We start from the raw sequence: 12,911 nt of genomic DNA, 5'->3' as shown, positions 1-12,911 counted from the left end.
GGTCACAAAGCCCATACTCAGTCACTAGGGTAGATTTACACATGAAGTACGCGATTTTTGGCCTTCATTGACTTCTTGGCTCCTTCAAAATTCAAAGACTTCCGAGCGATGCCTAATCGTCTAGGAGGGGTACACCATTCAAGAGTAAAACCTTGAATCGCTGACTTGGAACGAACAGTTGCCAAGATCTTCAGTGATTGGCTCAAGAACCCCCTTATGTCTCACAAGTTTTCCACTGAGGATAGACACCTAGTAGAGAGAATTTGAGAAGTCAGATGGGAATACCACGTTTCCGAAAGTATGACAACGAGACGCAGAGGTACCGAGCCATCTACAAACACCTCAAGAACCACACTTATTTGGAAGGTACATGGCATGAACTATGTGAGGTACCAGACAATAACTATAGGTGTCCACAATAAAGATACAACACTTGGTAGTACCGAACACGCTTCACTTGGAAGTATTGGGACTAACAAAGCACCCTCTGTAACGGACTAGATATAATACGATTGAGTCCCAACTTGGAGGTTCCGGAAGTGCACATAAACTGCTTTATCTGAGAAACCCAAATAGACTCAGAATTATCGCCCATACTCCACTCGGAGGTACTAGACCTAACAGACAAGCCTCTGAAATCAACATAGAGTCCAGTTGTTCCTGTAAGAGTCCAGTTGTTCCCGTAACTAAGTTCGGTAGTTTCGGATCCACACTTTGGTGAAATCTCACCACATCTCATATGACACTGATATTTTGAAGTATCGGTTGACTGGCCTGGTTCTAGGTATGTATAAAAGTAGATAAGGAGAATTCATGTTGAAATTAAAGGGAATATTTGAAGATTATGGCAATGTGTTCAACCCTTGTAGTTCCGTTGCTTATTTTTAGGGGTCATCATTGATACTTTGCAACTACATTAGGGGCCAAAAGCTGAATAGTTGGGAAGCTTATTAGTCTCTTAAGCGTCTTTTCTCAAAACCTATTAGGAGACCTAGATGCACTTTTAACATGGAACACAAAATAAGTGAACAAAAGACTTAGGAAATCAACACGCATAAATTTGCACCGTGCTACATGGTGGCATGGTATTAAAGGCAAGGTGCACCGCCCACCAAGCAACACGTGCAATTCCACAATCAAAAGCAAGTAGTGGCTCAACTCTTGCTCATAACAAAAGCTACAACGCATTTTGTTGTACTTGTCAATTTCATTGGACAGATTGTGAGGTGAGAATGAGACCACTGCATAGGCACCACAAGAAACTCTTGATTTCTAGTAGAAGCATAAGCTACAAGAACATGTAGGGTTTCAAATACACGTTTTTTGCAGTTCAATTTCATTGCAGTTCAGATTGGACTTCAAAAATGTCTTATATTTAGTTGCAGAGGTAGTATGTAGAAACATATTGAATGAATCCCCGCGCAAGACTTGAAAAGGCTCAAATTGGAGGAAGGTTTCTTTCACCCTCATCAAACCTTTCCAAATTGGGAATTTATAGGTTAATTTTAGTCAAAGACAACCTTTTCGTCCTTGATACTTATTCTTGATGAGACTACCACACCATGTCCTTGGTAAGAAGATTGAAAAGCCACTTATTGAGAAACCACTTAGTATTTTTAATATGCCCAAGTCCTAGGTACCTAGACCTTCCTGGTCCTTTGAGTAACTCCCACTACATCAACATATGCCGTATTTGATGTATCACAAGTTGTTTACCAACCCCACATTCACAAAAATCAAAGTTTGAGTTAGCACACACTCATAGCAAGAGTTTTTCCAAATGGGTGGCCATAATTTGTATTCAAAAATTTTATACATGGTGGATACATGTGTTTAGTTGTCGTTCTTTTTCCAGAAGTTCTAATGATTTTTTTCGATCTCTGTCGTGCATCTTGCTATGACTCATAGATACTTCATCAATTCACTATTATAAGATGTTCTAACTTTTCTCTGATTCAAATGTATATAGACACATTTTAGTGTGTTTGTCACTTATTTTAGTTTGCATGTAGTCCATATTGAAATATCCAAAACATCTTATATTTGTGAATGGAGGGAGTATTACCAAAGGTGTTCTCTTCACAGAAGTTTTCATCAAAATTGATGGTCCCCTTGATTAGTAGGACTTCAATAATATAGGAATAGGAACAATGCAAGATTGTAAGGTCATATCCACAAAAAACAAAGGATTGTTTTACTTGCCTGCAGTTTGTTCAAGAGGTTTGAGTGGGTATATAAAGTAAAATGCATCATAAGTCCTAAAACTATTAGATCTATGTCAGTTTAGTCCTATAACTTCGAAAGTGCATTTTTACCTTCTAAAACTATTGGAGGTGTGTCAGTCTAGTCTTATAACATTGAAACTGTAGTTTAGGTTCTAAAACTATTGGAGGTGTATCAGTTTAGTCCTATAGCTTTGAAACTGTAGGCCATCAGTGGCATGATGGCTTGAGCTCTAGCAAGGAGAGTAGACCGATCATGTCAGCCTCACCTTGCAGTAGTCGAACAACACATCATACAACGTCCAATTGCTACCCATCTGTGGTTGCTGCTGGTGCTCTACATCACTCTCGCCGACCTTTGCGCCAGCTTCGTGGTTTTTGTGCACTCCTCTGCGTCCTTGATACGTCTCCGTCGTATCTACTTTTCCAAACACTTTTGCCCTTGTTTTGGACTCTAACTTGCATGATTTGAATGGAACTAACCCGGACTGACGTTGTTTTCAGCAGAATTGCCATGGTGTTATTTTTGTGCAGAAATAAAAGTTCTCGGAATGACCTGAAAATCAACGGAGAATTATTTTGGAATATATAAAAAATACTGGAAGGAAGATCCACGTCAGGGGGCCTCCACCTGTCCACGAGGGTGGGGGGAGCTCCCTACCCCCTGCCTCGTGGCCCCCTTGACGCTCCACCGACCTCAACCCTGACTCCATATATTCGTGTTCGAGGAGAAAAAAAGCAGAGAGAAGGATTCATCGCGTTTTACGATACGGAGCCGCCGCCAAGCCCTAAACTCTCTCGGGAGGGATGATCTGTAGTCCGTCCGGGGCTCCGGAGAGGGGAATCCGTCGCCATCATCATCATCATCAACCTTCCTCCATCACCAATTTCATGATGCTCACCGCCGTGCATGAGTAATTCCATCGTAGGCTTGCTGGACGGTGATGGGTTGGATGAGATTTGTCATGTAATCGAGTTAGTTTTGTTAGGGTTTGATCCCTAGTATCCACTATGTTCTGAGATTGATGTTGCTATGACTTTGCTATGCTTAATGCTTGTCAGTAGGGCCTGAGTGCCATGATTTCAGATCTGAACCTATTATGTTTTCATCAATATATGGGAGTTCTTGATCCTATCTTGCAAGTCAATAGTCACTTACTATGTGTTATGATCTGGCAACCCCGAAGTGACAATAGTCGGGACCACTCCCGGTGATGACCGTAGTTTGAGGAGTTCATGTATTCACTATGTGTTAATGCTTTGGTCCGGTACTCTATTAAAAGGAGGCCTTAATATCCCTTAGTTTCTGCTAGGACCCCGCTGCCACGGGAGGGTAGGACAAAAGATGTCATGCAAGTTCTTTCCATAAGCACGTATGACTATATTCGGAATACATGCCTACATTACATTGATGAACTGGAGCTAGTTCTGTGTCACCCTAGGTTATGAATGTTACATGATCGATCACATCCGGCATAATTCTCTATCACCGATCCATTGCCTACGAGCTTTCCATATATTGTTCTTCGCTTATTTACTTTTCCGTTGCTATTGTTATCATCACTATAAAACACCAAAAAAATTACTTTTGCTACCATTATCTTTTGCCACCGTTAGCACTACTATCATATTACTTTGCTACTAAACACTTTGCTGCAGATACTAAGTTTCCAGGTGTGGTTGAATTGACAACTCAGCTGCTAATACTTGAGAATATTCTTTGGCTCCCTTGTGTCGAATCAATAAATTTGGGTTGAATACTCTACCCTCGAAAACTGTTGTGATCCCCTATACTTGTGGGTTACCAAGACTATTTTCTGGCGCCGTTGCCGGGGAGCATAGCTCTATTCTTTGAGTCACTTGGGATTTATATCCGCTTATCATTATGAAGAACTTGAAAGATCCAAGAACCAAGATTTATCCCTCAACTATGAGGGGAGCTAAGGAACTGCCATCTAGCTCTGCACTTGATTCACCTTCTGTTTTGAGTAAGCTTGCGACACCTAAACCTGCTTCTGCTATTAATTCTGATATGTCGCATGTTATTGATGATGCCACTTCTGCTATGCATGATACTTATGATGAAACTACTTCTATGCTTGATACTACCGTGCCACTTGGTGAATTTCTTGATGAACAACTTGCTAGGGCTAGAGAGAATGAAATTATTAAAACTGATAATATTGATGAAAGTGATGATGAAGATTCTCCCCCTAGATATGAATTGCCTGTTGTCCCTGCGGGTTATGTTATGGATGAAGAAACTGCTAGAGACTTTCTTGCTTGCAATGATAGAAGTGATCTTAAGAAATTATTAGTTAAACTTAAAGAAAAGTCTTTGAAAGCTAGAATGAAATATGACCCTGCTTATGCTACTTCACCTATCTTTTTGTTATTGATAAGGATTATGATTTCTCTGTTGATCCTGAGATAATTACTTTAGTTGAATCTGATCCTTTCTATGGCTATGAATCTGAAACTGTTGTGGCACATCTTACTAAACTAGATGATACCCCGCGCGTTGCTGCGGGAATTTCTTGCGAAATATTTTGATGAGATTTGGTCATGAATAGAAAATGAACATATGTAAAACAACATAGTAAGTGCAAGAAATTTTAGAACATCACTTAGTACCTTAAGTCATCTGCATTTTTGGTCACCAAAAAATTAAGAACTACTAATATATGTATGCTCAGAAGGAATTGGTGACAACATCATAAAGTTTCCCAGCTTGCTTGTGATGCTGATAAATTTTAGTTTGCCATTTCTTAAGCTCTACAATGTTCGAAGATAGTAGTACCAAGAACCTGTTGGTAATCATAACATGTACTAAGCATCTGTAATAAAAAAAACCATGAATAATGAGTGTACCTAACTAAGCAACTGTCAAAAAATTTAGTAGGAGACTCACATATAGCTACAAAGTTGGAGAAGTGTAATTCAAGTCAATTTCAGTAGTGTAGCCAAGTAAAAAGCATTTGGCAACGACATTGTGCAAATATTACAAATGACAAAGAGAGCTATCAAATAGGAACACTTCTATGTCATGCTCCGTTGCATATGGAAAATGGAAGTAGCTTCAGAAACTTGCCAATAGATTCAAACAGTATGCATTTTGCATTTTTTATCAGTACAACACATAAGTTTGCATCGAGTTCCACCATCCTATTTAAATCTGAAAATTGAATGTGTTATAAAATGACGTTTACTTTGAAATGGAGTGAGGTACACGTTATCAACAATTCTGTTACCATATATACAACGGAACTGCAGTGCAGTTGTACACAAAAATTAATTGTAATATGTCTATTTATATTCGAGCTATGTGGTGCTCTCCCTCAGCCAGCCTCCGGCTTTGGAGATGATCTGTACGGTACCCTGGGACCTTGGTTCTTTTCCCTCTACTTAATGAATTGGCAGAACACCTGCCGTTGCCCGTCAAAAAGAAAGAACTCTATATCTGATTCCCGTCATTCCAAAAAAGGTCTCTGTACATTTGTTACTTTGACATAATATATAAAATAGTGATTCATCTTTAGTTGTTCATATCTACAACATATAGAGATCAGCATTATTATCCATAAATTGTTGTTTGTAGGTGGATGGCTTAACAGCCTATTACCTACATGGTTCAGATTGCACTCAAACAATGAAATAGGAGGCATAAGAATTTATGTGCTGCAGGAAGATAGCATGGCAACCACTTAACGGTTATAAACTCTTCAATTCCGTGCTCTTATTTTGGTGTAAAGTACTAAAACACAGGAGGATGGTGAGAGCAACTAAGTTCTCTAAGTAGATTACTTGCTTTGAAATAAATAATTATGCATCATTGATTCATGTTTAGATGTTTAATATCCAAACCATACCAATTTAGAATTATTAATTCATAAACTATAATGTTTGTAGCTTATTGGCATAGCAGTAATTGTATGTTGTAGGAAGACGATGTTGCAATCAATTAATATTTTAACTCCTCAACGGTGTGCTCTTATTTTGCTGTAAAACACCACAAATAGGAGCATGATCAAATAAAAATAGTTATATATAGGTAATCTTAGTTAACCTGACCAGGTAGCAGCATTGAGGCCAATGAAGATCATACCCTCCCATCAATTCATGTTCTTGCTAAAAAACATTATTTTGTCAGCTAAAATTAGTATTCTGGAGCATGTATAATAAAAGGGGAAGCACACTACCTTCAGGTTTAGAATCTCATAAAGTTGCAATTTAATGGTGAGCTAAATATCAAGTCCAGAAACAACTTGTCTGAGTTACAATGTCATGCTCCTAGAGACAAACACAATTAAGATATCTGTATTTAGGAGATGAACTATTCATAGCAACAAAAATGTATGACAAAAATTTAAGGACCAAAAAGAGACATATCAGGTAAGCCTTAGAAGATACCACTGAAAGGAAGATCAGGAGAACAATCATTTCTCGGTACCGCATCGTTGTAATCTCATTGCCCTATAGATTGGAGAATTACGGAAATGGAAATGATGTCTCAACCTCCCTTTTCTAAATTTGCAAGAAGAAATAGGTGTCTGGAAGATAGATGTCCTCACCCGACTTGATTCCAGCGAGCTTGTCCAAGGTTATGATTGCCTACAGTACCACAGGGTGACGCACCCCGCGCTAGCTACTGCTTCACCGTCGCCTCACTTTCCACATGTTTCTTGGTAATAAGGCTTGATGCATGTGTATTACATTCAGAGTTTCAGACTGCATGTAATTGTAAACAAAAGATATTGAAGGAAGCCTCAAAATTAATAATAGCAACGTCGGCCATTCCAAATCATGCATATATTATATTCAATCTTATAGACTGTAAAGAAGAATAGACCTGCAGAGGATGAATGTAGCAAGAAACTTGCCTCCTTCCTTGCCGTAGCTAACATGCTTGCTCGCCTCAGACCCTGGTACAGGAGCAACAGAGGAACTTGGCTTCTGAAAAGCATGCAACCTGAAGCTGGGGCGGCAGGGCGGAGAAGCCGTCTAGAAGTGTGGGAGGCCACGCCGGCCCACAACCTAATACAATTCGAGGCTGTGTGAATTCACCTAAGAATTAACGGTAAAAAACCTAAGAATTGGGTATGATTCCTTGACATCATCACCATCTGCCTCATTGACGTGAGCGTCAACACCTCAAGTGTCCTTGCAGCAGTGATAGAAGATCATGAATACGGCCATGGACCTGCTCCTTCCCGAGGTCATCCTGCTGGATCCCGCACGAACCGGGGCAGACACTCGGATGGTCGCGTCCTCTGCGTATGCTGGATCCCGCATGAACTGGGGCGCCGACGGGGATGGCCACGTCCGGTGCGTCCGATGTCGCTGCCGCCAGGAGGAACCGGGGCCGAGGAATGGCGTGAGGGGGAGCTGCTGCTGGATCGCGCACGAACTGGGGCGGTGATAGGTATGGCCGCGTTCGATGCGTCGTCCGGTGCGCCCGTTGCCGCCGCTGCGAGGAGGACCATGTGCCGAGGAACAACATAAGGGAGCGGCTTTGACCACCAGTGGGGAGGACGGCGGCGGCACCGTGGGAGGAGGAGCCGAACTGTCGAAGAAGAAAAACATCGATTGCGTGGGGAATGCATCAGGTGTGATGGACCGATGGGCTTCTATCGGTTAGTATGCTGACTCTTGGGTTACGTGGTCTTAAGGAAGACCAAAGTGGCCTCTTTGGTTTCCAGAGAGTTGAATAACACCATTTTTCCGCTAAAAAGGGAATAACACCATTTTTTTAAGAATGCTGACTTGGTGAGCTGCATGATCAAAACAATTAACAGTAACTAATGATGTGGCAAGGCTGCTGAGGTGGACAGGCTGCATGTCAAGAGAAATAGGTTAGTGGGGATGAACTATTTAGGTATTATAGATTAAATGATATAGCCACCCTGTTCACTAATGATGAGAAAACTCGCTATTATTATATCCTTAAATTATTTTCGTTCTCATTAAAGGGTGATGCTAAAATATGGTTTAATTCTCTTGATCCTGGTTGTGTGCGTAGTCCCTAGGATATGATTTATTACTTCTCTGCTAAATACTTCCCTGCTCATAAAAAACAAGCTGCTTTAAGAGAAATATATAATTTTGTGCAAATTGAAGAAGAGAGTCTCCCATAAGTTTGGGGAGGCTTCTCCAATTACTTAATGCTTTTCCTGATCATCCTCTTAAGAAAAATGAAATACTTGATATCTTTTATAATGGACTAATCGATGCTTCCAGAGACCACCTGAATAGTTGTGCTGGTTGTGTTTTCAAGGAAAGAACACCAGATTAAGCTGAAATTTTATTGAATAATATGTTGACCAATGAAAATAATTGAGAACTTCCTGAGCCAACCCCTAAGCCAACTCCGAAGAAAAGGGGTGTTCTATTTCTCAGTCCTGAAGATATGCAAGAGGCAAAGAAATCTATGAAAGAAAAAGGCATTAAAGCTGAAGATGTTAAGAATTTACCTCCTATTGAAGAAATACATGGTCTTAATTTACCGCCTGTTGAAGAAGTACATGGTCTTGATAACCCGACACAGGTAGTAAAAGGGCTGTTATTGATTGCACCAAAGGCAATGTCACTTTTCATGTTAATGGTAATGAGCATACGGTACACTTTCCGAGGAAACAACCTCGAGTCCACAGTATCAATTCTATTGGAAAAATTCCAACTATTACTATTGGAGGTTTTGAATTTCCTCTTCCTACTGTCAAGAAGAAATATGATATCCTTATTGTTGGGGACATGCATATCCCCGTTGAGGTAACCTAGTGTTATTCAAAAATTCTCTGGTTCCATGTTATTCGGAATGAGTTTGTTAACAAGACCCGATCAACCTTATTAGTGGATTCCTTTTGATGAGCATGAGATGGATGAATTTAGAAAACACAACTCTCTGTATCCTCTTTTTACTTTCTGTTATTTATATTAAATAAAGCAAAATTAGTAATTTATGTCTGTTTTTTGAATTATCCATGCAATAAAGAATACCCCAAAAATAAAAGTTCTCCAAATGCCCTAAAATTTAAATATGTTTTTTCTGGAATATTTGAGAATATCTGGCACTGAGAACACATCAGGGGGAGCAAGCACCTGGCCATGAGGGTCCAGGGCGCGCTCTACCCCCTGGGCGCGCCCCCTGCCTCGTGGGCCCATGGTGACTCCCCTCCACTTATTCCAGCTACCACACACTCCTTCCTCCCACAAACATCACTAGCCAGCTCAAACCCGAGCCCAAGCTCATCTTGCTGCCATTTTCGATCTCCTTGCTCAAAGCTCCATTCACAAAACTGCTTTGGGGGATTGTTCTTTGGTATGTGACTCCTCCAATGGTCCAATTAGTTTTTTTCTAGTGCTTTATTCATTGCATATTTTTGCTGCTTAGGTGACCCTGTTCTTGAGCTTGCATGTCAAATTTATGTGGTCAAAAGTAGTTTTAATGCATGATATATCCTCTAGGCACTTGTAGGAGTAGTTGCTATCAATTTTGTTGAGTTTGGTTCACTTTTATTTTGAAGTTACTAAAAATTTCAGAAATTTTCAAAAAAAGATGAAGAGATTTTTGAGGGGCTCATCGAGCCGAAGCTCGAAGGATAAACAAAGTGAAGAGAACAAGAAGCCCAAGTATAATCTCCCTCGCACCACGGAGGTCCGACCATGTGAATGGCCTTGTGATGATTTCTTGAGAGCAGCTGGGATTTATGATGATTTCTATGAATTGGCTGAGAATGCAGGCCTCATCGCCTTCCTCCACGACCAACGCGAACATTATCTCTTACTCACCAATATCTTTGTGCAAAACTTCCATTTCCATGCTAGGAGCTCACCACCTACGGTGGAATTTTATTTATATGATGAGCATAAGGAGATGTCACTTCGTGATTTTTGTCGGGTTTGTTTGATCCCTTTTGAGGGCAGCGTAGAGGAACCACATCATGACGATGTGGAAGGGTTTATTGATACAATTGCTGTAGGAGAAACGAGGAAAGTTTTCGATGCAAGAATTACTAGCATACATTTTCCTATTTTACGTTACTTCGCAATATTTGCTAGTAGATGCTTAATTGGTCGCAGAAACTGTGGCAACCTTAGTGCCCCTGATATTGTTATTTTGTGCCATGCCTTGTTCCGTGATGACACATTTAGTATGTGCGTTATTGTTGCAAAGCGGTTAAATCTTAACTGTACTAAGGGCCCTGTCCTTGGAGGCATCTTCGCCTCGCGCCTCGCTGCACACTTTAACATACCTATTAGGCATTATGAGAAAGAAGAAAAATTGTTGCCTCCTGTTTATCTAGATTATAAGAGTATGGTAGAACATGATTTTATTGTTAAGAATAGGGAAAAGACGCTTAAGTACAAATTATTATTTGGTAAAAATCATCCTTAGACTATTACCTTGCATGCTCCTTCCTTGTTTGATTTATCTGCAGGCAAGTACCTTGTTCTGTTGGAGGCCATTCACGCCTACCGGAACCCTACATCAGCTACAGAGCCAGAGCCGGAACCACAATCTGATCCTCCACGATAGTCTGATTACCAGTGGGATCCGGAGGTGATTGCCAACCAGTGGCAATCCGAGACTTCTTCTCAGTGCGACCCCAACTATTACTTTGGATATCTGTCAGGCCAGCCGTGGCCATAGACCAACTTAGGCCAAAAGCCTAAGCTTGGGGGAGTATGTATTTCTCACTGACATTACATTCATGGTCACACACCCATTGCTAGTTGTCGGTGCTCATACTTTTTCACTGTATCATCCATGCTAGTTTATTTTCATTTTTATGCTTTCTTCTTGTGTGTTTAATAAACCTTAAGAAAAATAAAAAAATTAGTTGTAGCTTTTAATTAGTTTACTTTCCATGCTTGTAGTAGTAACTAAAAAGAAAACCCAAAAAGATTTCCCGTTCTTCTTTTGCTTGTTGGGAGCTTTTCCGTGTAAATAGTTTTATTTCTTTTCTTGTTCTCTAGGGGGTCGAGAGGAGAAGACCATAATTAAAATGTTAAAGTGGCTCTTATGTGCATTATCGTTGATCTGACAAAGAGCCCACATTACCTTGTCTTCTCTCTTGAATTGAATGCTTGCAAATTCCAGCTTAGTCCAATGCACGTGCACTATTATTATTATCCACACTATTCAGTCGTGCAAGTGAAACGCAATTATGATGATATATGATGGACTGATTGAGATGAGAGAAGCTGGTATGAACTCGACCTCTCTTGTTTTTGTAAATATGATTAGTTCATCGTTCCTGATTCAGCCTATTATGAATAAACATGTTTGCAATGACAATTAGAGATTATAGTTGCTTATGCCATGCTTAATTAGCTAGGAGCTTATAATGGTTTACCTTGCGTGCCAATATGCTATTAAAATGGTTGTGATGTGGTATGATAGGGTGGTATCCTTTTTTGAACGATTCGAGTGGCTTGACTTGGCACATGTTCACGCATGTGGTTGAAACAAAATCAACATAGCCTCTACGATATTTATGTTCATGGTGCATTATATCCTACTCATGCTTGCATTCGGTGTTGATTAATTTTAATGCATGTTCATGACTGTTGTCGCTCTCTAGCTGGTCGCTTCCTAATCTTTTGCTAGCCTTCACCTGTACTAAGCGGGAATACTGCTTGTGCATCCAATTCCATAAACCCCAAATTTGTTCCATATGAGTCCACCATACCTACCTATATACAGTATCTACCTGCCGTTCCAAGTAAATTTGTATGTGCCAAACTCTAAACCTTCAAATAAACATTCTGTTTTGTACGCTCGAATAGCTCATGTATCAACTAGGGTTGTCTGTATCTTCCATGTTAGGCGGGTTATTCTCAAGAGGAGTGGACTCCGCTCATCACTCACGAGAAAATGGCTGGTCACCGGGATGCCCAGTCCCATGCTTTATGCAAATCAAATCAAAATAATTGCAAACAAAACTCCCCCGGGACTGTTGTTAGTTGGAGGCACTCGTTCGAGCAAGCATGGATTGATGCTTGTTGGTGGAGGGGGAGTATAAACTTTACCATTCTGTTTGGGAACCGCCTATAATGTGTGTAGCATGGAAGATATCGCCATCTCTCGGTTGTTATGTTGACAATGAAAGTATACCACTCAAAATATTATTCATATCTATTTCAAAATCGACCTCTGGCACCTCTACAAATCCCTGCTTCCCTCTGTGAAGGGCCTATCCATTTACTTTTATGTTGAGTCATCATCCTCTTATTAAAAAGCACCAGTTGGAGAGCACCGCTGTCATTTGCATCCATTATTGTTAGTTTACATTGAGTATAACTTGACTGGATCTCTTTTACCATGAATTACAATGTCTAGTCAGTCCTTGATCTTTAAAGGTGCTCTGCATTTATGTTTTGCGGTCTCAAAAAGGGCTAGCGAGATACCATCCCGTTATATCATATCATGATTGTTTTGAGAAAGTGTTGTCATCCGAGATTTATAATTATTGCTCGCTAGTTGATTATGCCATTGATATGAGTAAACATGAGACCTAAATGTTATTGTGAATATGGTTAGTTCATAATCTTTCTTGAAAACTTGAATGATGGCTTTACATATTTACAACAACAAGAGCAAACAGAGTTTGTAAAAGTTTTTCTTTATCACTTTCAGTTTATCAACTGAATTGCTTGAGGACAAGCAAAGGTTTGAGCTTGGGGGAG

At 40.2% G+C, this 12,911-nt stretch overlaps 1 long non-coding RNA gene across 1 annotated transcript; it reads right to left on the bottom strand.

The window, feature by feature from the left end:
* Nucleotides 1-5,224: 5,224 nt before the first annotated feature.
* On the bottom strand, nt 5,225-7,842 carry LOC147965816 (uncharacterized). Its single transcript, XR_015607559.1, has 3 exons — nt 6,794-7,842; nt 6,633-6,695; nt 5,225-6,512 (listed from the first exon to the last, which is right to left on the bottom strand). It is a non-coding gene; the product is annotated as an uncharacterized LOC147965816 (long non-coding RNA).
* Nucleotides 7,843-12,911: the final 5,069 nt, after the last annotated feature.

The sequence above is a fragment of the Triticum urartu genome, chromosome 6A, assembly GCF_056163025.1.
Source record: "Triticum urartu cultivar PI428250 chromosome 6A, HENAU_Tu73, whole genome shotgun sequence".
Taxonomy (NCBI): Eukaryota; Viridiplantae; Streptophyta; class Magnoliopsida; order Poales; family Poaceae; genus Triticum; species Triticum urartu.
Note: the sequence above shows the minus strand (reverse complement) of the source record. Positions and strands in the feature narration are given on the sequence as shown.